The 26,508-nt window shown below is 38.4% G+C and overlaps 1 protein-coding gene across 1 annotated transcript in view; it reads right to left on the minus strand.

Annotated features, from left to right (window-relative positions):
* The window catches only part of ZNF782 (zinc finger protein 782), a 77,034-nt gene that overhangs the window by 16,801 nt on the left and 33,725 nt on the right, over positions 1-26,508 (minus strand). The window lies entirely within an intron of this gene.

Consider the following 26,508-nt stretch of genomic DNA (forward strand, 5'->3'; position numbering starts at 1 on the left):
TGAATAGACATTTTTCCAAAGAAGACATCCAGATTTTTAACAGACACATGAAAACATGCTCAACATCACTCATCATCAGACAAATACAAATCAAAACCAAGATGAGACACCATGTCACACCTGTCAGAATGGCTAAAATTAACTACATAAGAAACAACAGGTGTTGGTGAGGATGTGGAGAAAAGGCAACCCTCTTGCACTGTTTGTGGGAATGCAAACTCAGAGTGCAGCCACACTGAACAGCAGAGTTTTCTCAAAAAACAGAAAACAGAACTACCCTACAACCCAGCAATTACACTACTAGGTATTTACCCAGGGATACAAAAATACAGATTCAAGAGGGTACATGCACCCCAATGTTTATATAGCAGCATTATCAACAATAGCCAAAACATGGAAAGGGCCCAAATGCCCACTGATTGATGAATGGATAAAGAAGATGTGGTATATATACAATGGAGTATTACTCAGCCATCAAAAAAGAAAAAGAAATCTTGCCATTTGCAATGACATGAATGGAGCTAGAGTGCATTATACTAAGTGAAATAAGTTGGAGAATTATGATTTTACTCATGTGAAATTTAAAAAACAAAACAGATCAACATATAGAAGTGGGGAAAAGAGAGGGAAATAAACCATAAGAGACTCTTAATGATAAAGAATTAACTGAGGGTTGATGGAGGAAGGTGGGTAGGTAATGGACTAGCTGGGAAATGGGTATTTGTTTTTATTTATTTATTTTGAAAGGGAGAAAGAGAGCGAGAGAGAGCAAGCATGTGTGTACATAGTGGAGGGAGAGAGACAGAATACCAAGCAGGGTCCATGCTCAGTGCAGAGCCTCCTGTGGGACTCACTCTCACAACAGTGAGATCATTACCTGAGCCAAAATCAGGGGCTGGACGCTTAACCAACTGAGCTACCCAGGTACCCCTGGGTGATGGGTATTAAGGAGGGCTCTAGTTATGATGAGCACTGGGTGTCATATGTGATGAATCACTGAATTCTACTCCTGAAACCAATATTGCACTGTATATTAACCACCTAGAATTTAAATAAAAATTGGAAAAACAAAAAAAAGTGTGATATTTATTTTCCATTTATTTGTGACATTCATTTTCCATGGTCATTGATTCTGTATTTTCATTAATTGTGATTAGAACAGATACTGCATACGATTTCAATCTTTATTTTTTTATTTAAAAAAATTTTTTTTCAACGTTTATTTATTTATTTTTGGGACAGAGAGAGACAGAGCATGAACGGGGGAGGGGCAGCGAGAGAGGGAGACACAGAATCGGAAACAGGCTCCAGGCTCCGAGCCATCAGCCCAGAGCCTGACGCGGGGCTCGAACTCACGGACCGCGAGATCGTGACCTGGCTGAAGTCGGCCGCTTAACCGACTGCGCCACCCAGGCGCCCCAACGATTTCAATCTTTAAAATGTATCAAGACTTGGGGTGCCTGAGTGGCTCAGTCAGTTGTGCATCCAAGTCCTGATTTCAGCTCATGTCATTATCCCAAAGTCATGGGATTGAGCCCTGTGTTGGGCTCCATGCTGAGCATGGAACCTGCTTGAAATTCTCTCCCTCTGATCTTCTCCCCTATTCTTTCTAAAATAAAAATAAAATAAATTGTATTAAGACTTTTTATTTTTGGTCTATTCTGAAGAATGAACTATGTACATATGAGAAATACATAGTGTATTACATTTGACTGGAATCTTCGTTTTTTAATTAAATTATTTTACTTTTTTAAATTTGAGAGTGTGTGCATGTACCAATGGGGGAAGGGAGGGGCAAAGAAAGAGGGAGAGAGCAAATACCAAGCAGGCTCCAGTTTAGTGCAGAGCCTGACATGGGGCTTGATCTCATGATCATGAGATCATGACCTGAGTCATGACAAGAGTCAGATGCTTAACCAACTGAGCCACCCAGGAGTCCCTTGACTGGAATCTTCTATATGTTTGTACAGTTCAATTGGTTTCTTGTGTTGTTCAAGTCCTGTTTTTCTTTGGTTGCTCAGTCCAATATTGAAAGTGAAGTATTAAAGTGTTTATTACTGTACAACTGTGTATTTCTGCTTTCAATTCTGTTCACGTTTGCTTATATATTTGGGGTCTCTGATGTTTGGTGCATATATGTAACAGCTGTTATGTCTTCTTGGTGAACTGACCCTTTTATCAACATATAATGTTCTTTGTCTCATAACAGTTTCTGACTTAAAGTCTATTTTGTCTGATATTAGTACAGCCTCTACTCTCTTTTGGTTACTATTTGGATAGTATATCTTTTTCCATCTTTCATTTTCAACTTGTGTCTTTAGGTCTAAATTGTCTCCTATAGACAGCAGTTTTCTCATTTTTAAAAAATTCATTCTCCCAATCTCTTACTTTTTAAATACTTTCATTTAAAGTATTTACTGACAAAGAATGATTTAATTGAGCCATTTTGCTATTGGCTTCCATAAGTATCATAGCTACTTTGCCTTCATTTTCTCCATTACTGCCACCATAGGTTGATTTTTTGTTTTGGTGCTGATACATTTTGATTCTCTTCTCATTTCTATTTGTGTATATTCTGTAGATATTTTCTTTGTGGTTATCAAAGAGGTTAAATATAACATCAGATTGCAACAATCTAATTTAAATTAGATATCAACTTAACTACAGTCACATTAAAAAACCTCTACAGTTCAATCCTACCTTTAGGTTACTGATGTTACAAATTACATCTGTATTTATCATAAATCCAAATAACATAAATTTATAATTATTATGCTTGTGTCTATTAAACTTGGTAAAAGTCAAAAGTAGAGCTATAAACCAAACTTAAGATAATACAGGTTTATATATTTGTCCATATATTTTGTTTACTGGAGATCTTTACATCTTCATATGACTTAAAGTAACTAGCTAGCATCTTTTCAATTCAACGTTAAGTACTCCCTTTAGCATTTCTCATAGGGTAGCTCCAGTAGTAATGAACACCCTCAGATTTTGCTTATCTGGGAATGTCTTAATCTCTTCCTAGTTTTATGGATACAAAACTGTCACTTAACATTTTATTTCTTTTAGCACTTTACATACACCATCCTACTGCCTTTTCTTCTCCAATGTTTCTGGGAAGAAATTAGCTAATACTGTGTTGAAGATTCCTTGTAGTGATGAGTCACTTCTCTCACTGCTTTCAAGATTGTCTTTTCACAGATTATGTGCCTCAGTTTGGGTCTCTTTGGAATTATCCTCCCTGGAGTTCATTGAGGTTGTTGGATTTGTAGATACAGGTCTGTAATAAAATCTAGAAGAGTTTTTGGCCATTATTTCCTTAAATAACTTCCTTTTTCTCATCTCCTTTTGGGATTCCCATTACATTTGTTACTTTTTAATTTTTAAAAATTATTTCTGTTTATTTCTGAGAGAGAGGGAGAGACAGAGTGCGAGCGGCAGAGGGCAGAGAGAAAGGGAGACACAGAATCTGAAGCAGGCTTTAGATTCCGAGCTGTCAGCACAGAGCCTGATGTGGGGCACGAATTCATGGATTGCAAAATCACGACCTGAGCTGAAGTTGGACGCTTAACTGACTGAGCCACCCAAGTGCCCCAATTTTTGTTATTTTTCTTTATTGATAGTGTCCCACAAGTCCCTTAGTCTCTGCTCATGTTTTTTTCATTCTTTTTCCTTTGTGCTTCTCAGATTCAGTAATTTCAATTGTCCTATATTCAAGTTCACTAATTCTTCTTTCTTCCTGCTGATATCTGCTGTTGAAGTTCCCTAGTCAGTTTTTCATTTCAGATATTATACTTTTAAACTGCAGAATTTGTTTGGTTCCTTTTTATTATTTCCATTTCTTTGTTGGTATTCTAATTTTACTCAAATATTGTTTTCCTGATGTCCTTTAGTTCTTTTTCCATGTTTTCACTTAGCTCTTTGGTCATATTTAAGATAATTATTTTAAAGCATGTGTCTAGTAAGTCTACTATCTCGGCTTCTTCAGACAGTTTCTGTAGGTGCATTCTGTTCCTTTAAATGAAGTCATTGTTTTCTTGTTTCTTCATATTTTTTTCTTCATTCTTTTTTTGCTAAAAACTGGGCATTTAATTCTTAATGTGGTAACTCTGTAAATCAGATTCTTCCCCTTTGTCAGGGCTTGCTATTTTTTTAAATTATTGGAGGATAGAACAGTCTGTTTGAGACTTTTCCAAATTATTTTTGTGATGTTAACTGCTTGTAGTACACGATTACTGAAGGCCGTTCCTTTTGTTATACTCAGACTAATATGTTTTTACACAATTTCCTTGAATGTTAGGAACTAAACCAAACAAAAAACTAAAAAAACAATGCAAAAAAAGAGAAAAGCTGCCTCTCTAGTCTTTGCAAATTGGCTCTATTCTGGGGTACTCCGTTACTGCTTATTTAGGTTTTCTATGAGCCTAGAAATCAGCCCTAGGAGAAAGCTTAAGATCTTAGATCTTTTCTGAGTATGTGTCTTGCTTAAGCATGCATATGGCTTTCTAAATTTCCCCATGTTCTCAGCTACTTTTGCATGTCCTAATTTTTTTTTATATATGAAATTTATTGTCAAATTGATTTCCATACAACACCCAGTGCTCATCCCAAAAGATGCCCTCTTCAATACCCATCACCTACCCTCCCCTCCCTCCCACCCCCCATCAACCCTCAGTTTGTTCTCAGTTTTTAAGAGTCTCTTATGCTTTGGCTCTCTCCCACTCTAACCTTTTTTTTTCCCCTTCCCTTCCCCCATGGGTTTCTGTTAAGTTTCTCAGGATCCACATAAGAGTGAAAACATATGGTATCTTTCTTTCTCTGTATGGCTTATTTCACTTAGCATCACACTCTCCAGTTCCATCCACATTGCTACAAAGGGCCATATTTCATTCTTTCTCATTGCCACGTAGTACTCCATTGTGTATACAAACCACCATTTCTTTATCCATTCATCAGTTGATGGACATTTAGGCTCTTTCCATAATTTGGCTATTGTTGAGAGTACTGCTATAAACATTGGCGGACACGTGCCCCTATGCATCAGCACTCCTGTATCCCTTGGGTAAATTCCTAGCAGTGCTACTGCTGGGTCATAGGGTCGGTCTACTTTTAATTTTTTGAGGAACCTCCACACTGTTTTCCAGAGCGGCTGCACCAGTTTGCATTCCCACCAACGGTGCAAGAGGGTTCCCATTTCTCCACATCCTTTCCAGCATCTATAGTCTCCTGATTTGTTCATTTTAGCCACTCTGACTGGCGTGAGGTGATATCTGGGTGTGGTTTTGATTTATATTTCCCTGATGAGGAGAGGCATTGAACATCTTTTCATGTACCTGTTGGTCATCTGGATGTCTTCTTTAGAGAAGTGTCTATTCATGTTTTCTACCCATTTCTTCACTGGATTATTTGTTTTTCAGGTGTGGAGTTTGGCGAGCTCTTTATAGATTTTGGATACTAGCCCTTTGTCCGATATGTCAGTTGCAAATATCTTTTCCCATTCTGTTGGTTGCCTTTTAGTTGTGTTGGTTGTTTCCTTTCCTGTGCAGAAGCTTTTTATCTTCATGAGGTCTCAATAGTTCATTTTTGTTTTTAATTCCATTGCCATTGGGGATGTGTCAAGTAAGAAATTGCTGCGGCTGAGGTCAGAGAGGTCTTTTCCTGCTTTCTCCTCTAGGGTTTTGATGGTTTCCTGTCTCACATTGAGGTCCTTCATCCATTTTGAGTTTATTTTTGTGAATGGTGTAAGAAAGTGATCTAGTTTCAACCTCCTGCATGTTGCTGTCCAGTTCTCCCAGCACCATTTGTTAAAGAGACTGTCTCTTTTCCATTGGATATTCTTTCCTGCTTTGTCAAAGATGAGTTGGCCATACGTTTGTGGGTCTAGTTCTGGGGTTTCTATTCTATTCCATTGGTCTATGTGTCTGTTTTTGTGCCAATACCATGCTGTCTTGATGATGACAGCTTTGTAGTAGAGGCTAAAGTCTGGGATTGTGATGCATCCTGCTTTGGTCTTCTTCAAAATTACTTTGGCTATTCGGGGCCTTTTGTGGTTCCATACAAATGTTAGGATTGCTTGTTCTACCTTTGAGAAGAATGCTGGTGCAATTTTGATTGGGATTGCATTGAATGTGTAGATAGCTTTGGGTAGTATTCACATTTTACCAGTATTTATTCTTCCAATCCATGAGCAGGGAATGTCTTTCCATTTCTTTAAATCTTCTTCAATTACCTTCATAAGTTTTCTATAGTTTTCAGCATACAGATCTTTTACATCTTTGGTTAGATTTATTCCTAGGTATTTTATGCTTCTTCGTGCAACTGTGAATGGGATCAGTTTCTTTATTTGTCTTCCTGTTGCTTCATTGTTAGTGTATGAGAATGCAACTGATTTCTGTACATTGATTTTGTATCCTGCGACTTTGCTGAATTCATGTATCAGTTCTAGCAGACTTTTGGTGGAGTCTATCGGATTTTCCACGTATAGTATCATGTCATCTGCTAAAAGTGAAAGCTTGACTTCATCTTTGCCAATTTTGATGCCTTTGATTTCCTTTTGTTGTCTGATTGCTGATGCTAGAACTTCCAACACTATGTTAAACAACAGCGGTGAGAGTGGGCATCCCTGTCGTGTTCCTGATCTCAGGGAAAAAGCTCTCAGTTTTTCCCCATTGAGAATGATGTTAGCTGTGGGCTTTTCATATATGGCTTTTATGATGTTTAAGTATGTTCCTTCTATCCCGACTTTCTCAAGGGTTTTTATTAAGAAAGGGTGCTGAATTTTGTCAAAGGCCTTTTCTGCATCGATTGACAGGATCATATGGTTCTTATCTTTTCTTTGATTAATGTGATGTATCACGATGATTGATTTGCGAATGTTGAACCAGCCCTGCATCCCAGGAATGAATCCCACTTGATTATGGTGAATAATTCTTTTTATATGCTGTTGAATTCGATTTGCTAGCATCTTATTGAGAATTTTTGCATCCATATTCATCAGGGATATTGGCCTGTAGTTCTCTTTTTTTACTGGGTCTCTGTCTGGTTTAGGAATCAAAGTAATACTGGCTTCATAGAATGAGTCTGGAAGTTTTCCTTCCCTTTCTATTTTTTGGAATAGCTTGAGAAGGATAGGTATTATCTCTGCTTTAACCTTTTATTTATTTTTGAGACAGAGAGAGACAGAGCATGAACGGGGGAGGGGCAGAGAGAGAGGGAGACACAGAATCGGAAGCAGGCACCAGGCTCTGAGCCATCAGCCCAGAGACCGACGTGGGGCTCAAACTCACGGACCACGAGATCGTGACCTGAGCCGAAGTCGGACGTTTAACCGAATGAGCCACCCAGGCGCCCCTATCTCTGCTTTAAACGTCTGGTAGAACTCCCCTGGGAAGCCATGTGGTCCTGGACTCTTATTTGTTGGGAGATTTTTGATAACTGATTCAATTTCTTCGCTGGTTATGGGTCTGTTCAAGCTTTCTATTTCCTCCTGATTGAGTTTTGGAAGAGTGTGGGTGTTTAGGAATTTGTCCATTTCTTCCAGGCTGTCCAATTTGTTGGCCTATAATTTTTCATAGTATTCCCTGATAATTATTTGTATTTCTGAGGGACTGGTTGTAATAATTCCATTTTAATTGATGATTTTATCTATTTGGGTCATCTCCCTTTTCTTTCTGAGAAGCCTGGCTAGAGGTTTATCAATTTTGTTTATTTTTTCAAAAAACCAACTCTTGGTTTCGTTGATCTGCTCTACAGTTTTTCTATATTGTTTATTTCTGCTCTGATCTTTATTATAATTTCTCTTCTTCTGCTGGGTTTGGGGTGTCTTTGCTGCTCTGCTTCTATTTCCTTTAGGTGTGCTGTTAGATTTTGTATTTGGGATTTTTCTTGTTTCTTGAGATAGGCATGGACTGCAATGTATTTTCCTCTCAGGACTGTCTTCGCTGCATCCCAAAGCATTTGGATTGTTGTATTTTCATTTTCGTTTGTTTCCATATATTTTTAAATTTCTTCTCTAATTGCCTGGTTGACCCATTCATTCTTTAGTAGGGTGTTCTTTAACCTCCATGCTTTTGGAGGTTTTCCAGACTTTTTCCTGTGGTTGATTTCAAGCTTCATAGTATTGTGGTCCGAAATTATGCATGGTATGATCTCAATTCTTGTATATTATGAAGGGCTCTTTTGTGACCCAGTATGTGATCTGTGTTGGAGAATGTTCCATGTGCACTCTAGAAGAAAGTATATTCTGTTGCTTTGGGATGCAGAGTTCTAAATATATCCATCAAGTCCATCTGATCCAGTGTCTCATTCAGGGCCCTTGTTTCTTTATTGACCATGTATTTAGATGATCTATCCATTGTTGTAAGTGGGGTATTAAAGTCCCCTGCAACTAGCACATTCTTATCAATAAGGTTGCTTATATTTGTGAGTAATTGTTTTATAAATTTGGGGGCTCCTGTATTCGGCACATAGACATTTAAAATTGTTAGTTCATCTCTTTTTACAGCCTTTAAAGTCTAGTTTGTCTGATATAAGTATGGCTACTCCAGCTTTCTTTTGACTTCCAGTAGCATGATAAATAGTTCTCCATCCCCTCACTTTCAATCTGAAAGTGTCCTCAGGTCTAAAATGAGTCTCTTGTAGTCAGCAAATAGATGTGTCTTGTTTTTTTATCATTCTGATACCCTATGTCTTTTGGTTGAAGCATTTAGTCCATTTACATTCAGTGTTATTATTGAAAGATATGGGTTTAGAGTCATTGTGATGTCCGTAGGTTTCATGCTTGTAGCGATGTCTCTGGTACTTTGTCTCACAGGATCCCCTTTAGGATCTCTTGTAGGGCTGGTTTAGTGGTGACGAATTCCTTCAGTTTTTGTTTGTTTGGGAAGACCTTTATCTCTCCTTCTATTCTAAATGACAGACTTGCTGGATAGAGGATTCTCGGCTGCATATTTTTTCTGTTCATCACATTGAAGATTTCCTGCCATTCCTTTCTGGCCTGCCAAGTTTCAGTAGACAGATCCGTCACGAGTCTTATCGGTCTCCCTTTATATGTTAAAGCACATTTATCCCTAGCTGCTTCAGAATTCTCTTTATCCTTGTATTTTACCAGTTTCACTATGAAATGTCATGCAGAAGATTGATTCAAGTTACGTCTGAAGGGAGTTCTCTGTGCCTCTTGGATTACAATGCCTTTTTCCTTCCCCAGATCAGGGAAGTTCTCAGCTATGATTTCTTCAAGTACACCTTCAGCACCTTTCCCTCTCTCTTCCTCCTCTGGAATACCAATTATGCGTAGATTATTTCTCTTTAGTGCATCACTTAGTTCTCTTAATTTTCCCTTCATACTCTGTATTTTTTTATCTTTTTCTCAGCCTCTTATTTTTTCTTAACTTTATCTTCTAGTTCACCTATTCTCTCCTCTGCTTCTTCAATCCAAGCCGTGGTCGTTTCCATTTTATTTTACAGCTCGTTTATAGCATTTTTTAGCTCCTTCTGACTGTTCCTTAGTCCCTTGATCTCTGTAGCAATAGATTCTCTGCTGTCCTCTATACTGTTTTCAAGCCCAGCGATGAATTTTATGACTATTATTTTAAATTCATTTTCTGTTAGATTGTTTAAATCGTATTTGATCAGTTCGTTAGCTGTCGCTACTTCCTGGAGTTTCTTTTGAAGGGAATTCTTCCTTTTGGTCATTTTTGATAGTCCCTGGAGTGGTGTGGAACTGCAGGGCACTTCCCCTGTGCTGTCTTGAATAACTTGCGTTGGTAGGGGCAGTCAGATCTGATGTCTGTCCCCAGCCCACCGCTGGGGCCACAGTCTGACTGGTGTGTACCTTCTCTTCCCCCTCCTAGGGGTGGGATTCACTGTGGGGTGGTGTGGCCCGTCTGGGGTATTTGCACACTGCCAGGCTTGTAGTGCTGGGGATCTGGTGTATTAGCCTGGTTGGATCAGCAAGGTGCACAGGGGTGGGAGGAGCAGGCTCAGCTCGCTTTTCCTTTGGAGATCCGCTTCTGCAGGCACCCTGCAGCACCAGAAGGGAGTCAGACCCGCCGGAGGGATGGATCCACAGAAGCACAGTGTTGGGTTTTTGCATGGTGCAAGCAAGTTCCCTTACAGGAACTAGTTCCCTTTGGGATTTTGGCTGGGGGATGTGCAAGGGACATGGCGCTGGCGAGCGCCTTTGTTCCCTGCCAAGCTGAGCTCTGTCGTCGGGGGCTTAACAACTCTCCCTCCCGTTGTCCTCTAGCCCTCCCGTTCTCCGAGCAGAGCTGTTAACTTATAACCTCCAGATATTAAGTCCCACTTGCTGTCAGAACACACTCCGTCTGGCCCCTTGGCTTTTGGAAGCCAGACTTGGGGGCTCTGCTTTACTTTGCCAGCGGGCTGCCCCTCAGCCCCAGCTCCCTCTTGCCAGTCTGTATAGTGCACAACGCCTCTCCGCCCTTCCTACCCTCTTCCATGGGCCTCTTGTCTATGCTTGGCTCCATAGAATCCATTCTACTAGTCTTCTGGCAGTTTTCTGGGTTATTTAGGCAGGTGTGGGTGGAATATAAGTGATCCACAGGACGCGGTGAGCCCAGCGTCCTCCTACGCCACCATCTTCCTCCCTCCTCTTTTTCCTATATTTTCTGCATGTCCTAATTTTTAAGAGTCTTGGCCCAGTTTTTCCTTTGGGGGGAGAAATATACTATTGTGTATTTCTACTCATAATCTGTTACCCCAGGCATGTGTGGACTTGTAGTCCACCTTCAGCCTTTTAAGAGCAAGACTCAGTTGCTTTTCCTGCCTGCATTCTTTATTATGTGAAATAGATAAGCACCTTGAGTCAGTCCTCCAGGTATCCTCCATACAGGTCAGAGCAGCTAGCTAACAATTTAAAAATAAGGTGTGTTCTCCCTCTGATCTGAGGGAGGACCTGTGAACTGCGCTGCTGCCTGACCACCACTACATTGGGGAGAGGTAGGATCAAGTAAAAACACTAAGACCTTCCTACCATTTTGAAGATGGCTTTTTCTTAATTGTGTGTTTGGTTACAGTAAACCTGTTGCCCAGAGGTTTCAAAAAGTTGGTTCAGATAGTTTTTGGTTGGGTTTTTGATGTTTCTATCGGGGAATGAGAGGCTATAATTTCCAGCATTTTGCTGACATCACTCTCTTGTATGTAAAAACTCATCAACAATCCCAGGTCCTAAATTTTCTTTTTACCTTCTAGAAGCTTTTGTTTTGCATTTTACTTTAGGTCTATAACCCATTTTGAGTCAATTTTTATGTAAGATATGGAGCCTGAATTTGAGTTCACTAAAAATATATATATGTATATGGGCATCTAATTGTTCCAGCACTACTCAACAGAAGGCTGTCCTTTTGAAAAATTTTTAATTTATATTTATTTATTTTTGAGAGAGAGAGAGAGAGACAGACAGAGAGAGACAGAGAATCCCAAGCAGGCTCCATGCTGTCAACACAGAGCCACATGTCTCACAAACTGTGAGACCATAACCTGAGCTCATATCAAGAATCAGACACTTAATCTACCTAGCCACCCAGGCACCCCAAAAAAGCTATCCTTTCTCCATTGAGTTGCCTTTGCACTTATCACTTTTGTCAAAATTCATTCGATTAGATTTGTGTGGATCTATCTGGTCTCTCCATCCTGTTCCATTGAATAATAAAAGTATTTTCTGCCAGTATCTCATTATCTTTTTTTTTTTAATTTTTTTTTCAATGGTTTTTATTTATTTTTGGGACAGAGAGACAGAGCATGAACGGGGGAGGGGCAGAGAGAGAGGGAGACACAGAATCGGAAACAGGCTCCAGGCTCCGAGCCATCAGCACAGAGCCTAATGCGGGGCTTGAACTCACGGACCGTGAGATCGTGACCTGGCTGAAGTCGGACGCTTAACCGACTGCGCCACCCAGGCGCCCCAGTATCTCATTATCTTAATTACAACAGGCTTATACTAAGCCTTGAAATTGGGAAATATTATTCTTCCAACTTTGTTCTTTTTAGAGCTATTTTGGCTATGGCAGGTCCTTTATTTTCCATATAAAATTTAGAATCAGTTTGTTACTAAGAACTTCCTGGGATCATGATGGAGATTACCTTGAATCTTAGATGACTCGAAAAATGGACATCTTAATCTGAATTGTTCAATCCATGAATACAAAACATCTCTCAATTATTTCAATGTTCTTTGATTTCTTTTATCAATGTCTTATGGTGTTCTGCAAATACATCTTGTATTTTGCTTGATTTATCCCTAAGTACTTCCTTTATTTTTGTGCAATTGTTACTTAAAAAAAAAAAAAGTCAAGTTCCAACAGTTCATTCCTGATATACAGGAAAGCAACTTTTGTAAACTAGCTTACAATCCTGTAAAGTTACTAGATTTGCTTTTATTTCCAGAAACTTTTTTGGGGGGGAGGGGTTCTAGATAGAAAATCATATCATCTGAGGCTAAGATAGTTTTACTTCTTTCTATTCAATATGTAGGCTTTTCCTTTTTCTTCCAGTAAGACATTGAATAAGAGTAATGACAAATGAAAACTTACCTTATTCCCTAACTTAGAGGGAATGGGTTCTGTCTCCAACCAATAAATATGATTTTAGCTTTAGATTTTTCATATATATCTTTTATTGTTATTATCTTTCTATTCCTAATTTTTTCAGTGGTTACTTTTTCTTCATGGTCCATTTGAGCTACTATAACAAAAAATGCCATAGACTGGTATTAAACAACATTTACTTCTCATAGTTCTGGAGGCTAGGAAGTTCAAGATCAAGAAGCTGGTAGTGAGGGTCTGCTTCCTGTTTCATAAGTGGCTGTCTTCTCACTGTGTCCTCATATTTTGGAGAGGGTGAGTAAAGTCTCTGGGGTCTCATTTATAAGGGCACTAGTACCATCTATGATGGTTCTACCCTTATGACCTAATCATCTCCCAGAGGCACCACCTCCAATACCACCACACTGAGGGTTAGTATTTCATATGAATTTTGAGGGGACACATTTCAGTCTACAGCAAATGGCTTGTGATTTTATGAAATGCTTTTTATTCTCACACTGATATGATCATATAGTCTTTCTTATTATCTGTTAGTGTGATGATTTACACTGACCAGCTTACAAATGTAGAATCAACCTTACTTTTTTGAATGAAACCATTTTGGATATATTACCCTTTTACATATTGCTGGATTTAGTTTCCTAACATTTATAAAAGATTTTTAAATTTATGTTCATGAAAAATCTTAGTCTGTAGTTTTCTTACTGAATATTAGAGTAATACTGACTCAAAATGGTAGGGATTGTTTCCCTCCTTTTTACTTTACTGCAAGTTTGTGTAGAATTGGTATTATTGCTTAAAAGTTTGGTAGAATTCACTGGTGAAATCACTTGTGTCTGGTGTTTCTTTTCTAAAAGGTTTTAAAATCTAAATCAAATTTCTTGTATAGATATAGGACTACTCAAGTTAGAGATTTCCTGAGTACATTTGGAAGTTTGTGTATCAAGGAATTGGTCTATTTCATCCAAATAATCAAATATATGGGCCTATAGCTGTTCATAGTATTCCCTTATACTTTTAGCATCTGTACAATCGGTAGTCATGACCCTTCTTTCATATTTGATATTGTTAACTTGTGTTTTTCCTCTTTGTTAGCCTGGGTAGAGATTAATCAATTTCTTAAACATCTTAAGGAATTTGTCTTGTTTTGATAATTTTTATCTATCATTTTCCTATTTTCAATTTTATTAATTTGTGCTCTAATTTTTTTCCTTTTTTTTCTTTTCTTTTTTTAATTTATATCCAAATTAGTTAGCATACAGTGCAACAATGATTTCACGAGTAGATTCCTTAATGCCCCTTATTCATTTAGCCCATCCCCCTCCCACAACCCCTCCAATAACCCTGTTTGTTCCCCATATTTAAGTGTCTCTTATGTTCTGCCCCCTCCCTGTTTTCATATTATTTTTTCTTCCCTGCCCTTATGTTCATCTGTTCTGTGTCTTAAAGTCCTCATATGAGTGAAATCCTATAATATTTGTCTTTCTGTAATTTCGCTTAGCATAATACCCTCCAGTTCCATCCACGTAATTGCAAATGGCAAGGTTTCATTTTGACTGCCGAGTAATACTCCATTGTATATATATACCACCTCTTCTTTATCCATTCATCCATGGATGGACATTTGGGCTCTTTCCATACTTTGGCTACTGTTGATAGTGCTGCTATAAACATGGGGGTGCATGTGTCCCTTCGAAACAGCATCCCTGTATCCCGTGGATAAATACCTAGAAGTGCAATTGCTGGGTCACAGGGTAGTTCTATTTTTAATTTTTTGAGGAACCTCCATACTGTTTCCCAGGGGGGCTGCACCAGTTTGCATTCCCACCAGCAGTGCAAAAGAGATTCTCTTTCTCCACATCCTTGCCAATATCTGTTGTTGCCTGAGTTGTTAATGTGAGCCATTCTGACAGGTGTGAGGTGGTATCTCATTGTGGTTTTGATTTCTATTTCCCTAATGATGAGTGATGTTGAGCATTTTTTCATGTGTCAATTGGCCATCTGGATGTCTTCTTTGGAGAAGTGTCTATTCATGTCTTTTGCCCATTTCTTCACTGGATTATTTGTTTTTTGGGTGTTGAGTTTGCTAAGTTCTTTGTAGATTTTGGATACTAACCCTTTGTCTGATAGTCATTTGCAAATAGCTTCTCCCATTCCTTCAGTTGCTTTTTAGTTTTGCTGATTGTTTCCTTCACTGTGCAGAAGGTTTTATTTTGATGAGGTCCCAATAGTTCATTTTTGCTTTTGTTTCCCTTGCCTCTGGAGAAGTTGCTGCGGTCAAGGTCAAAGAGGTTTTGGCTTTCTCCTCGAGGATTTTAATGGTTTCCTGTCACATTTAGGTCTTTCATCCATTTTGAGTTTATTTTTGTGTATGGTGTAAGAAAGTGGTCCAGGTTTACTTTTCTGCATGTCACTCTCCAGTTTTCCCGGCACTATTAGCTGAAGACACTGTCTTTATTCCATTGGATATTCTTTCCTGCATTGTCAAAGATTAGTTGGCCATATGTTTATGGGTCAATTTCTGGGTTCTCTATTCTGTTCCATTGACCTGAGTGTCTGTTCTTGTGCCAGTATCATACTGTCTTGATGATTACAGCTTTGTAATACAGCTTAAAGTCCAAGACTGTGATGCCTCCTGCTTTGGTTTTCTTTTTCAAGATTGTTTTGGCTATTCGGGGTCTTTGCTGGTTCCATACAAATTGTAGGATTGTTTGTTCTAGCTCTGTGAAGAATGCTGATGTTATTTTGATAGGGACTGCATTGAATATGTAGATTGCTTTGGGTAGTATTGACATGTTGACAATATTTGTTCTTCCTATCCAGGAGCATGGAATCTTTTTCCATTTCTTTCTGTCTTCTTCAATTTCTTTCATAAGCTTTCTATAGTTTTCAGTGTATAGATTTTTCACCTCTTTGGTTAGATTTATTCCTAGGTATTCTATGGTTTTTGGTGCAATTGTAAAGTGTGCTCCAATTTTCATAATTTCCTTTTCCTGGTTACATTTGCTTCTTTTCTCTAGTATCCTAAGGTGGAAACTCAATTTACTGATTTTAGACCTTTCTTCTTTTCTATTCTGTGCACTTAATGGTATAAAGTATTCTCTGAGTACTGCTTAATTGCATCACACAAATTTATTTTCACTTAAAAATATTTTCAGAATTTCTCATGACTTATTTGACTGATGCATTATTTAGAAGTGTGTTGGTTAATTTCTAAATATTTATGAATACTCCAGTTATCTTTCTGTACTTGATTTCTTATCTACTTCTGATAGAATGTGAGAATATATTTTTCAATTTCTACACATTTAAAAAATTCGTTAAAATATGTTTTTTGGCCTAGAATGTGCTCTATTTTGGTGAATGCTTCATGTACACTTCAGGAGAATGTGTACTCTTCTGTTGTTGGATAGCCTTCATATATGTCAATAGATTCAAGTTGGTTGCTAGTGATGTTCAGGCCATCTACATCTTTAGCAATTATCTGCCTTCCTGATCTATCAATACTAATGGAATAGAGACAAAGAGCAAGTTTGTCTATTTCTTTTAGGTTTTATCAGTTTTTTTACCTCATATACTTTGAAGCTCTGTTTCTAGGTGCATGAATATTTAGAACTATTATGTCTTCTTAGAGAGTAGATTGCTTATATCAGTGTGTAATATACTGGTAATGTTTGGAAATCTTCCATGTTTTGAAGTATACTTTCTCTGAAGTTAATGTAGTTTAATTTACTTTTGATTGGTGTTAGCATGGTATATTTTTCTATATGTCTTAGCTTTTAACCTTTCTGATCTTTGTATTTAAAGTATATTTCTTATAGTCAGCATAGAGTTCCCTCTTACCTTTTTTTTTTAAATCCTATCTCACAATCTCTTTTCCTTGATGTCTTTAGACCATTCATATTTGTGGTGACTTACTGATACAGTTGGATTAAATTTTTGTAACTTTTCTATTCATTGTGTTTATTCTTTGATATTTCCCCACCAATTCCTTGTGGGTTTTTTTTTTTTTTTTTGCCTTCTCTTTCAAAGAACATTTTGTATGAATCCATCTTATTCCTTCTCTTCGTATATCATTTATACTTGTTTTAAAATCTTTTTAGAGATTTCCTACTATTTATATGACACCTTTTTAAGTAATCTTTGTCTATCTTAAAACAACACCATAACCATACCACTTCACATATAGTGCAGGCAATTTACAACAGAGTATTCCTATGGCCCTTGCCATCCCTTATACTAATGTTGTCATTAACTTATTCATATGCTATAATCGCCTCACAGAGTGTTATTTTTATTATTATTACTATTATTATTATTTTAAATGTATTCCGGAATTCTAGGCATTATAAGATTCCAGATCTTTTTCACCTTTAGTTTTAGTATATTTCCTCTAACAGCGTGGCAACTGGAGAGAGAGGGATACTGTTTCTTACTCCTAGAGGTTTGGAGTCCAGGTTCTCCACTTAGCCTCTGCTGACACGAGGTAGGCCAGTGTTTGCTGACCCACTGACAAGTGGTGAAAGTCCTGGCTCTCTACTTGTCCTCCTCTGACATCATCCCACTGGAAAGTTGGAGGGGTACTTTGTTACTGCAGAATAGTGGTAGAAGTCAATCTTTACTGATAGAGGCACATAACTTTTCCCCATGGTGTACAGCTGAAGTAAAGCAATTATCTGAAATTTTCTTTCTAAGCTATCTTTCCTTTTACTTGTCTAGAGAAAGCAGTCTTTACTGGGAATTTTTTTTGTCTATGCACATTGGCTTGCACAGATCAGGTTGTCTGAGTTGTTGGTTTTATCCAGTACTGAATTTAGATGTGTTAGGCAAAAATAAAAAAGAAGAAACTGGGTGTTCTTTCTTGGATTCTGAGATCACTAGCAAATCTCTTTCCTTCGTTCATTCCACTGTCCAAAGTCTTCCTATGTTTGCTTTATAATTAGTGTCTAGGGTTTTAGATGGACTTAAAGTGTGGGACAGAGTGAAGTGTATCTAATTAATCTTATTTGGAACCATCAGTCTCTGAAATTTTCACACTTAAGAACTGCTTTTAAATTTAGTGTAGTTTAAGAATATGTAAAATAAACTATTAAAAGGTATATTCCAAGTCTCATTTCCATTCTTGTCTCCTCCATTCATTCCCCTCCTGTCCTTTTATTACTTTCTGATTTTTCTTCCAGTGCTTCGTTTTTGCAAATATAAGCAATTACATAATCCCTGTCTCTTTCTTTCTTACTCAAAAGAGAGCTTTTTATACCCACTACTCTGCTTCACGCTTTTTGATTTTATATGGGAATATTCCTCCTTACCTATGTGTAAACTCTTGTTCATATTATGAATGCATAATCTTCACTTGTGGGTAGACACAACCCAAGTTTATTAACTAGTCAATGATGAACACTTGGGTTGTTTATATTTTACTGTTATTACCAGCAATGCTGTAATGAATAACCTTGTATACATATTACTTTATACCTATGCAGTTACACCTTTAAGATAAATTCCTAGAGCTGAAATGTTGATAAAAGTTAATGCATTTGATTTGTATTTCTTAAAGATAGTTGTAGCAATATTACTATCTTACTTAAACATTCACTGGCTACTGATCGCTTAAAAACTTCCAAATATGGATTCAAGAAAATATATTATCTTCTCTTTCACATCTTGTGCCATATGACCTCTTGCTTTCTTTGTTCCAGTCTTGTTAATCTGTTTTTAGGACCCTGTGCTCACTGTCTTCTTTTCTGACAAGGAGCTTGGTACTTGTTCTTTTCTGTTTGGAATGTTCATATCTCCTTATTTTAGTTATTCCTATACTTTCCTTAAAGATTTGCTCAAGTATCATTTTATCTCAACCTTCCTTTTTCTTTGAGTTTGAAAATGTCCATAAAAATAGTAAGTAGAGGGGCACCTGGGTGGCTCAGTTGGTTAAACGTCTGACTTTAGCTCGGGTCATGATCTCACGGTTCATGAGTTTGAGCCCCACGTTGGGATCTGTGCTGACAGCTCAGAACCTGGAGTCTGCTTTGATCTGTGTCTCCTTTTCTCTCCGCCCCTCTGCCTCTGGAGCTCTGTCTCCCTCTCTCTCTTAAAAATAAACAAACATTAGCAAGATGGCAGAACAGCATGGAAGCTTTTTGTGTGTCTCGCCTCCGTGAAATACAGCCAGACCAACACTAAACCATCCTACGCACCTAGAAAACCGCTTGGAAGATTAACACGACAATCTGCACAACCTGAACCGCAGAATTCAGCAGGTACATGACGTGAAGAGCTGAACTTGGGGAGCAAGAAGCCTCGAAAGGTAGGGAACCCCTTTTGCGGGCAGAGAGGATGGAGACTGGGAAGGGGGGGAGCATGTGGGAAAAGCATCCCTCCCCAAAAGCAGCTGGAGAGAAAGTGGAAAATTGGAAACAGCCACAGGGACTAAACTAAAAAGGGAGAAAGGAGAAAGGAGAGGGTTTAAATTCCATTAAAACTGTAAACAAGGGGAGCGCAAAGGCTCGATACCTGGCGATACTTTGGTGGGAAAGGTGAATCGCCAGGAACAGAGTGGGGTCCAGGTGGTTCTCGGGCCACACAGGGAAAGCGGTTCCACTGCTGGAAGAACATTTGGTAGAGACTGTTGAAGCCACCTGGTCCCAGCAGACCCTGGAAGGCAGCCACATTCGCTGGTGCTGGAGCAAGGTTGTTGAGGGTGAAGCCTGGTGCCAGATGTGTGTTGCAATTTTCCATGGTCCCTGAAACCTTGAGGCTACACTGTCTCATGATTTTTTGGGGGCCGGCTGGCACCTGGCCACAGTCTCAGGGCACCGGCAACAGCAGGGTCCAGCGGACATTTCTGGGTGCAGCTGACATTCGGCTATTGCTCATTCAGCCATTGCTTGGTGAGACCCTCCGGCAGAGAGGCGGAGAGGGTCAAAGCCACAGTCCTTCAAAGTAAGAGGCCGGGGAAAACAACCGCATCCGAGACAAAACTTGGGAGAAAAAAAAAAAAAAAAAAAAAAAAAAAAACTTGGGAGAGAGGTACTGCCTGGGGCCTGGTCACGGAGAGTGGAAAAGTGGGGAGTGGACAAGAGCTGAAGAGGAAGGGACCAGTGCGCCATTGCTGATCTGGGAAAACAGACTGGGTGGCTGGGTGGCGCCATTTTTCACCGCTCCTGCGCATGCGCACCGACAAGCACCGCAACAATCCACCCCAGTAGGCTAGCAGCGCCATCTAGGGGAGAGCGGAGCTGTTACACTGAACCCTGCCCAACTGGGCCAACTTTGCTGTTGAAAAACACAAACCTCACTGCCAGCTTAATTTATGGACTATAAAGAGCTACATGGACTGACCTCTAGGGGAAAATGAAGCAATTTCAGTCCTACTTCAATCTGTTAGGTTCATCTATTCAATTTTTTTTTCCTTTCTTTTTTCTCTTTTACACTTCTTTTCTTTTTCTTGAATACAGAAAGAGAAAAAACTCATTTTTATTTTCAATTTTTATTAAAAACATCGGTCTTTAATTTTCATTACTATATTTTTTACTTTTGTGTAAATTTTTTCAAATTTTACTTTACTTCCATCATTTTATTTTAGTCTACTTCAGTACTCACCTTTTCAAATTTTCAAACAATTTCTTTTTTTTATTTTTTTCTTTTTCATTTCTTTTTTTTTTCTTGAATGCAGAAAGGGAAAAACTTCATTTTTACTTTCAATTTCTTTTAAAAATATTTTTATTTAATTTTTATTACTATATTTTTTGCTTTTGTGTAATTTTTTTCAAATTCTATCTTATTCCCATCATTTTATTTCAGTCTGCTACAGTGTATTCACTTTTTCAAATTTTCACACAATTTTTTTCTTTTTCTTTTTTTTAATCTTTTTTCTCTTTTTCATTTCTTTTTTCTTAAATACAGAAAACAAAAAAGTTCATATTTCTTTTTAATTTTTATTAAAAATAATTTTCTATAATTTTTTCTACTATATTCTCTACTTTTGTGTATTTTAGTCTACTTTAGTGTATTCATTTTTTCAAATTATCAAACGATTTACTTTTTTTTCTTTTTTTCATTTCTCTCCCCCTCTTTTTTTGTTTCTCTAATCTGTCAAATCACTTTCTACACCCAGACCAAACCACAACTAGGATCTAGCATCATCTATTTGATTTTTCTGTGTGTGTTTTTAATTTTAATATTTTTTTAGTTTTAATTTTTTTAATTTCAATTTTTCTACCTCATTAATTCCTTTTCTCCCTTCAAAATGACAAAACGAAGGAATTCACCACAAAAGAAAGAGCACAAAGAAACCACAGCCAGGAATTTAACTGACATCAGCAAGATGTCTGAACCAGAATTTAGAATCACGATAAGAATACTAGCTGGAGTCAAAAATAGATTGGAATCCCTTTCTGCAGAGATAAAAGAAGTAAAAAATAGCCAGAATGAAATTAAAAATGCTATAACTGAGCTGTAATCACAGATGGATGCAGTGGCAGCAAGCATAGACGAGGGAGAACAGAGAATCAGTGATATAGAGGACAAACTTATAGAGAATAATGAAGCAGAAAAAAAGAGGGAGATTAAGACAAAAGAGCACGATTTAAGAATTAGAGAAATGAGTGACTCATTAAAAAGGAACAACATCAGAATCATAAGTTTCCCAGAGAAGGAAGAGAGAGAAATAGGGGTAGAAGGGTTATGTGAGCAAATCGTAGCAGAAAACTTTCCTAACCTGGGGAAAGACACAGACATCAAGATCCAGGAAGCACAGAGGACTCCCATTAGATTCAACAAAAACCGACCATCAACAAGGCGTATCATAGTCCAATTCACAAAATTCTCAGGCAAGGAGAGAATCATGAAAGCAGCAAGGGGAAAAAAGTCCCTAACCTACAAGGGAAGACAGATCAGGTTTGCAGCAGATCTATCCACAGAAACCTGGCAGGCCAGAAAGGAGTGGCGGGATATATTCAGTGTGCTGAATCAGAAAAATATGCAGCCAAGAATTCTTTATCCAGCAAGGCTGTCATTCAAAATAGAAGGAGAGATAAAAAGTTTCCCAGACAAACAAAAATTAAAGAAGTTTGTGACCACTAAACCAGCCCTGCAAGAAATATTAAGGGGGACTCTCTGAGGAGACAAAAGATGAAAAAATAGATAAATAAATAAATAAATAAATAAATAAATAAATAAATAAATACCAAAAGCAACAAAAGATTAGAAAGGACCAGAGAACACCACCAAAAACTCCAACTCTATAAGCATCATAATGACAATAAATTCACATCTTTCAGTACTAACTCTAAACGTCAATGGACTCAATGCTACAATTAAAAGACATAGGGTAACAGAATGGATAAGAAAACAAGATCCATCTATATGCTGCTTACAAGAGACCCACTTTATTTTATTTTTTTTTTTTTTTAATTTTTTTTTTTGAACGTTTATTTATTTTTGGGACAGAGAGAGACAGAGCATGAACAGGGGAGGGGCAGAGAGAGAGGGAGACACAGAATCAGAAACAGGCTCCAGGCTCTGAGCCATCAGCCCAGAGCCTGACGCGGGGCTCGAACTCACGGACCGCGAGATCGTGACCTGGCTGAAGTCGGATGCTTAACCGACTGCGCCACCCAGGCGCCCCGAGACCCACTTTAGACCTAAAGACACCTACAGATTGAAAATAAGGGGATGGAGAACCATCTATCATGCTAACGGTCAACAAAAGAAAACTGGAGCAGCCATACTTATATCAGACAATCTAATCTTTAAAATAAAGACTGTATTAAGAGATGCAGAAGGGCATTATATCATAATCAAGGGGTCTATAGACCAAGAATACCTAACAATTGTAAACATTTATGCGCCAAATGTGGCAGCACCCAAATATATAAATCAATTAATCACAAACATCAAGACTCATCAATAGTAATACCGTAATAGTAGGAGACTTCAACACCCCACTCACAGCAATGGACAGATCATTTAATCAAAAAATCAACAAGGAAACAATGGCTTTGAATGACACACTGGACCAGATGGACTTAATGGATATATTCAGAACATTTCATCCTAAAGCAGCAGAATATACGTTCTTCTCCAGTGCACGTGGAACGTTCTCCAGAATAGACCATATACTGGGACACAAATCAGCCCTAAGTAAGTACAAAAAGATCAAGATCATACCATGCATATTTTCAGACCACAATGCTATGAAACTCGAAATCAACCACAGGAAAAAATTTGGAAAGGTAACAAACACTTGGAGACTGAAGAATATCCTACTAAAGAATGAATGGGCTAACCAAGCAGTTAAAGAAGAAATTAAAAAGTATATGGAAGTCAATGAAAATGATAACACCACAACCCAAAACCTCTTGGACACAGCAAAGGCGGCCATAAGAGGAAAGTGTACAGCAATCCAGGCCTTCCTAAAAAAGGAAGAAAGATCTCATATACACAACCTAACCTTATACCTTAAGGAGCTGGAAAAAGAACAGCAAATAAAACCCAAAACCAGCAGAAGACAGGAAATAATAAAGATTAGAGCAGAAATCAATGTTACTGAAACCAAAACAAAAAAAAAAACCAACAAAAAAAACCCACAAAAAACAAAAAAACCCCAGTAGATCAATGAAACCAGAAGCTGGTGCTTTGAAAGAATTAACAAAATTGATAAACCACTAGCCAGTTTGATCAAGAAGAAAAAGGAGGGGCGCCTGGGTGGCGCAGTCGGTTAAGCGTCCGACTTCAGCCAGGTCACGATCTCGCGGTCCGTGAGTTCGAGCCCCGCGTCAGGCTCTGGGCTGATGGCTCAGAGCCTGGAGCCTGTTTCCGATTCTGTGTCTCCCTCTCTCTCTGCCCCTCCCCCGTTCATGCTCTGTCTCTCTCTGTCCCAAAAATAAATAAAAACGTTAAAAAAAAAAAAATTAAAAAAAAAAAAAAAAAAAGAAGAAAAAGGAAAGGACCCAAGTAAGTAAAATCAAGAATGAAAGAGGAGAAATCACAACCAATACAACAGAAATAAAAACAATAATATGAGAATATTATGAGCAATTATATGCCAACAAAATGGGCAATGTGGAAGAAATGGACAAATTCCTAGAAACATATGCACTACCAAAACTGAAACAGGAAGAAATAGAAAATTTGAACAGACCCATAACCAGTAAGGAAATTGAATTAGTAATCAAAAGTCTGCCAAAAAACAAGAGTCCAGTGCCAGATGGCTTTCCAGGGGAATTCTACCAAACATTTAGGAAGAGTTAACACCTATTCTCTTGAAACTGTTCCAAAAAATAGAAATGGAAGGAAAACTTCCAAACTCTTTCTCTGAAGCCAGCATTACCCTGATTCCAAAACCAGACAGAGACCCCACTAAAAAGGAGAACTATAGACCAATTTCCCTGATGAACATGGATGCAAAAATCCTCAACAAGATATTAGCCAACCGGATCCAACAATACATTAAAAAAATTATTCACCACGACCAAGTGGGATTTATACCTGGGATGCAGGGCTGGTTCAATATTCACAAAACAATTAACGTGATTCATCACATTAATAAAAGAAAGGACAAGAACCATATGATCCTCTCAATAGATGATGAGAAAGCATTTGACAAAATACAGCATCCTTTCTTGATAAAAACCCTCAAGAGAGTAGGGATAGAAGGATCATACCTCGAGATCATAAAAGCCATATACAAGCAACCCAACGCTAATATCATCCTCAATGGGGAAAAACTGAGAGTTTTCCCCCTAAGGACAGGAATAAGACAGGGATGTCCACTCTCGCCACTGTTATTCAACATAGTATTGGAAGTCTTAGCCTCTGCAATCAGACAACACAAAGAAATAAAAGGCATCCAAATTGGCCAGGAGGAGGTCAAACTTTCCCTCTTCACAGGTGACATGATACTCTATAAGGAAAACCCACAAGCTTCCACCAAAAAACTGCTAGAACTGATTCATGAATTCAGCAAAGTTGCAGGATATAAAATCAATTCACAGGAATCGGTTGCATTCCTATACACCAACAATGAAGCGACAGAAAGAGAAGTCAAGGAATCGATTCCATTTACAGTTGTACCAAAAACCATAAAATACCTAGGAATAAATCTAACCAAAGAGGTGAAAAATCTGTATGCTGAAAACTATAGAAAGCTGATGAAAGAAATTTAAGAAGACACAAAGAAATGGAAAAAGATTCCATGCTCCTGGATAGGAAGAACAAATATTGTGAAAATGTCAATGCTACCCAAAGCAATCTATATATTCAACGTGATCCCTATGAAAGTAACACCAGCATTCTTTACAGAGCTAAAACAAATAATCCTAAAATTTGTATGGAACCAGAAAAGACCCCGAATAGCCAAGGCAATCTTGAAAAAGAAAACCAAAGCAGGAGGCATCACAATCCCAGAGTTCAAGCTATACTACAAAGCTGTAATCATCAAGACAGTAAGTTACTGGCAGAAGAACAGACACTCAGATCAGTGGAATAGAGTAGAGAATCCAGAAATGGAACCACAAACGTATGGGCAACTAATCTTTGACAAAGCAGGAAAGAATATCCAATGGAATAAAGACAGTCTCTTCAGCAAGTGGTGCTGGGAAAACTGGAGAGTGACATGCAGAAAAATGAACCTGGACCACTTTCTTACACCATACACAAAAATAAACTCGGAAGTGGATGAAAGACCTCAATGTAAGACAGGAAGCCATCAAAATCCTCGAGGAGAAAGCAGGCAAAAACCTCTCTGATCTTGCCTGCAGCAATTTCTTACTCAACACATCTCCGGAGGCAAGGGAAACAAAAGCAAAAATGAACTACTGGGACCTCATCAAAATAAAAAGCTTCTGCACAGCAAAGGAAACAATCAGCAAAATTAAGAGGCAACTGAAGGAATGGGAGAAGGTATTTGCAAATGACATATCAGATAAAGGGTTAGTATCCAAAATCTACAAAGAACGTAGTAAACTCAACACCCAAAAATCAAATAATCCTATGAAGAAATGGCAGAAAGACATGAATAGACACTTCTCCAAAGAAGACATCCAGATGGCCAACTGAAACATGAAAAAATGCTCAACATCACTCATCATTAGGGAAATAGAAATCAAAACCACAATGAGATACCACTTCACACCTGTCAGAATGGCTAACATTAACAACTCAGGCAACAACAGATGTTGGTGAGGATGTGGAGAAAGAGGATTTCTTTTGCATTGTTGGTGGCAATGCAAGCTGGTGCAGCCACTCTGGAAAACAGTATGGAGTTTTCTCAAAAAACTAAAAACAGAACTACCCTACAACCCAGCAATTGCACTACTAGGCATTTATCCAAGGGATACAGGTGTGCTGTTTCGAAGGGACACACGCACCCCCATGTTTATAGCAGCACTATCAACAGTAGCCAAAGTATGGAAGGAGCCCAAATGTCCATCGGTGGATGAATGGATAAAGAAAATGTGGTATACAATGGAGTATTACTTGGAAATCAAAAAGAATGAAATCTTGCCATTTGCAACTATGTGGATGGAACTGGAGGGTATTATGCTAAGAGAAATTAGTCAGAGAAAGACAAAAATCATATGACTTCACTCATATGAGGACTTTAAGAGACAAAACAGATGAACATAAGGGAAGGGGAACAAAAATAATATAAAAACAGGGAGGGGGACAAAACAGAAGAGACTCATAAATATGGAGAACAAACTGAGGGTTGCTGGAAGGGCTGTGGGAGGAGGGATGGTCTAAAAGGGTAAGGGCGGGGCGCCTGGGTGGCGTAGTCGGTTAAGCGTCCGACTTCAGCCAGGTCACGATCTCGCGGTCCGTGAGTTCGAGCCCCGCGTCAGGCTCTGGGCTGATGGCTCAGAGCCTGGAGCCTGTTTCCGATTCTGTGTCTCCCTCTCTCTCTGCCCCTCCCCCGTTCATGCTCTGTCTCTCTCTGTCCCAA

This window comes from Puma concolor, chromosome D4 (assembly GCF_028749965.1).
Source record: "Puma concolor isolate L17-30 chromosome D4, mPumCon1.1.hap2, whole genome shotgun sequence".
Classification (NCBI taxonomy): Eukaryota; Metazoa; Chordata; class Mammalia; order Carnivora; family Felidae; genus Puma; species Puma concolor.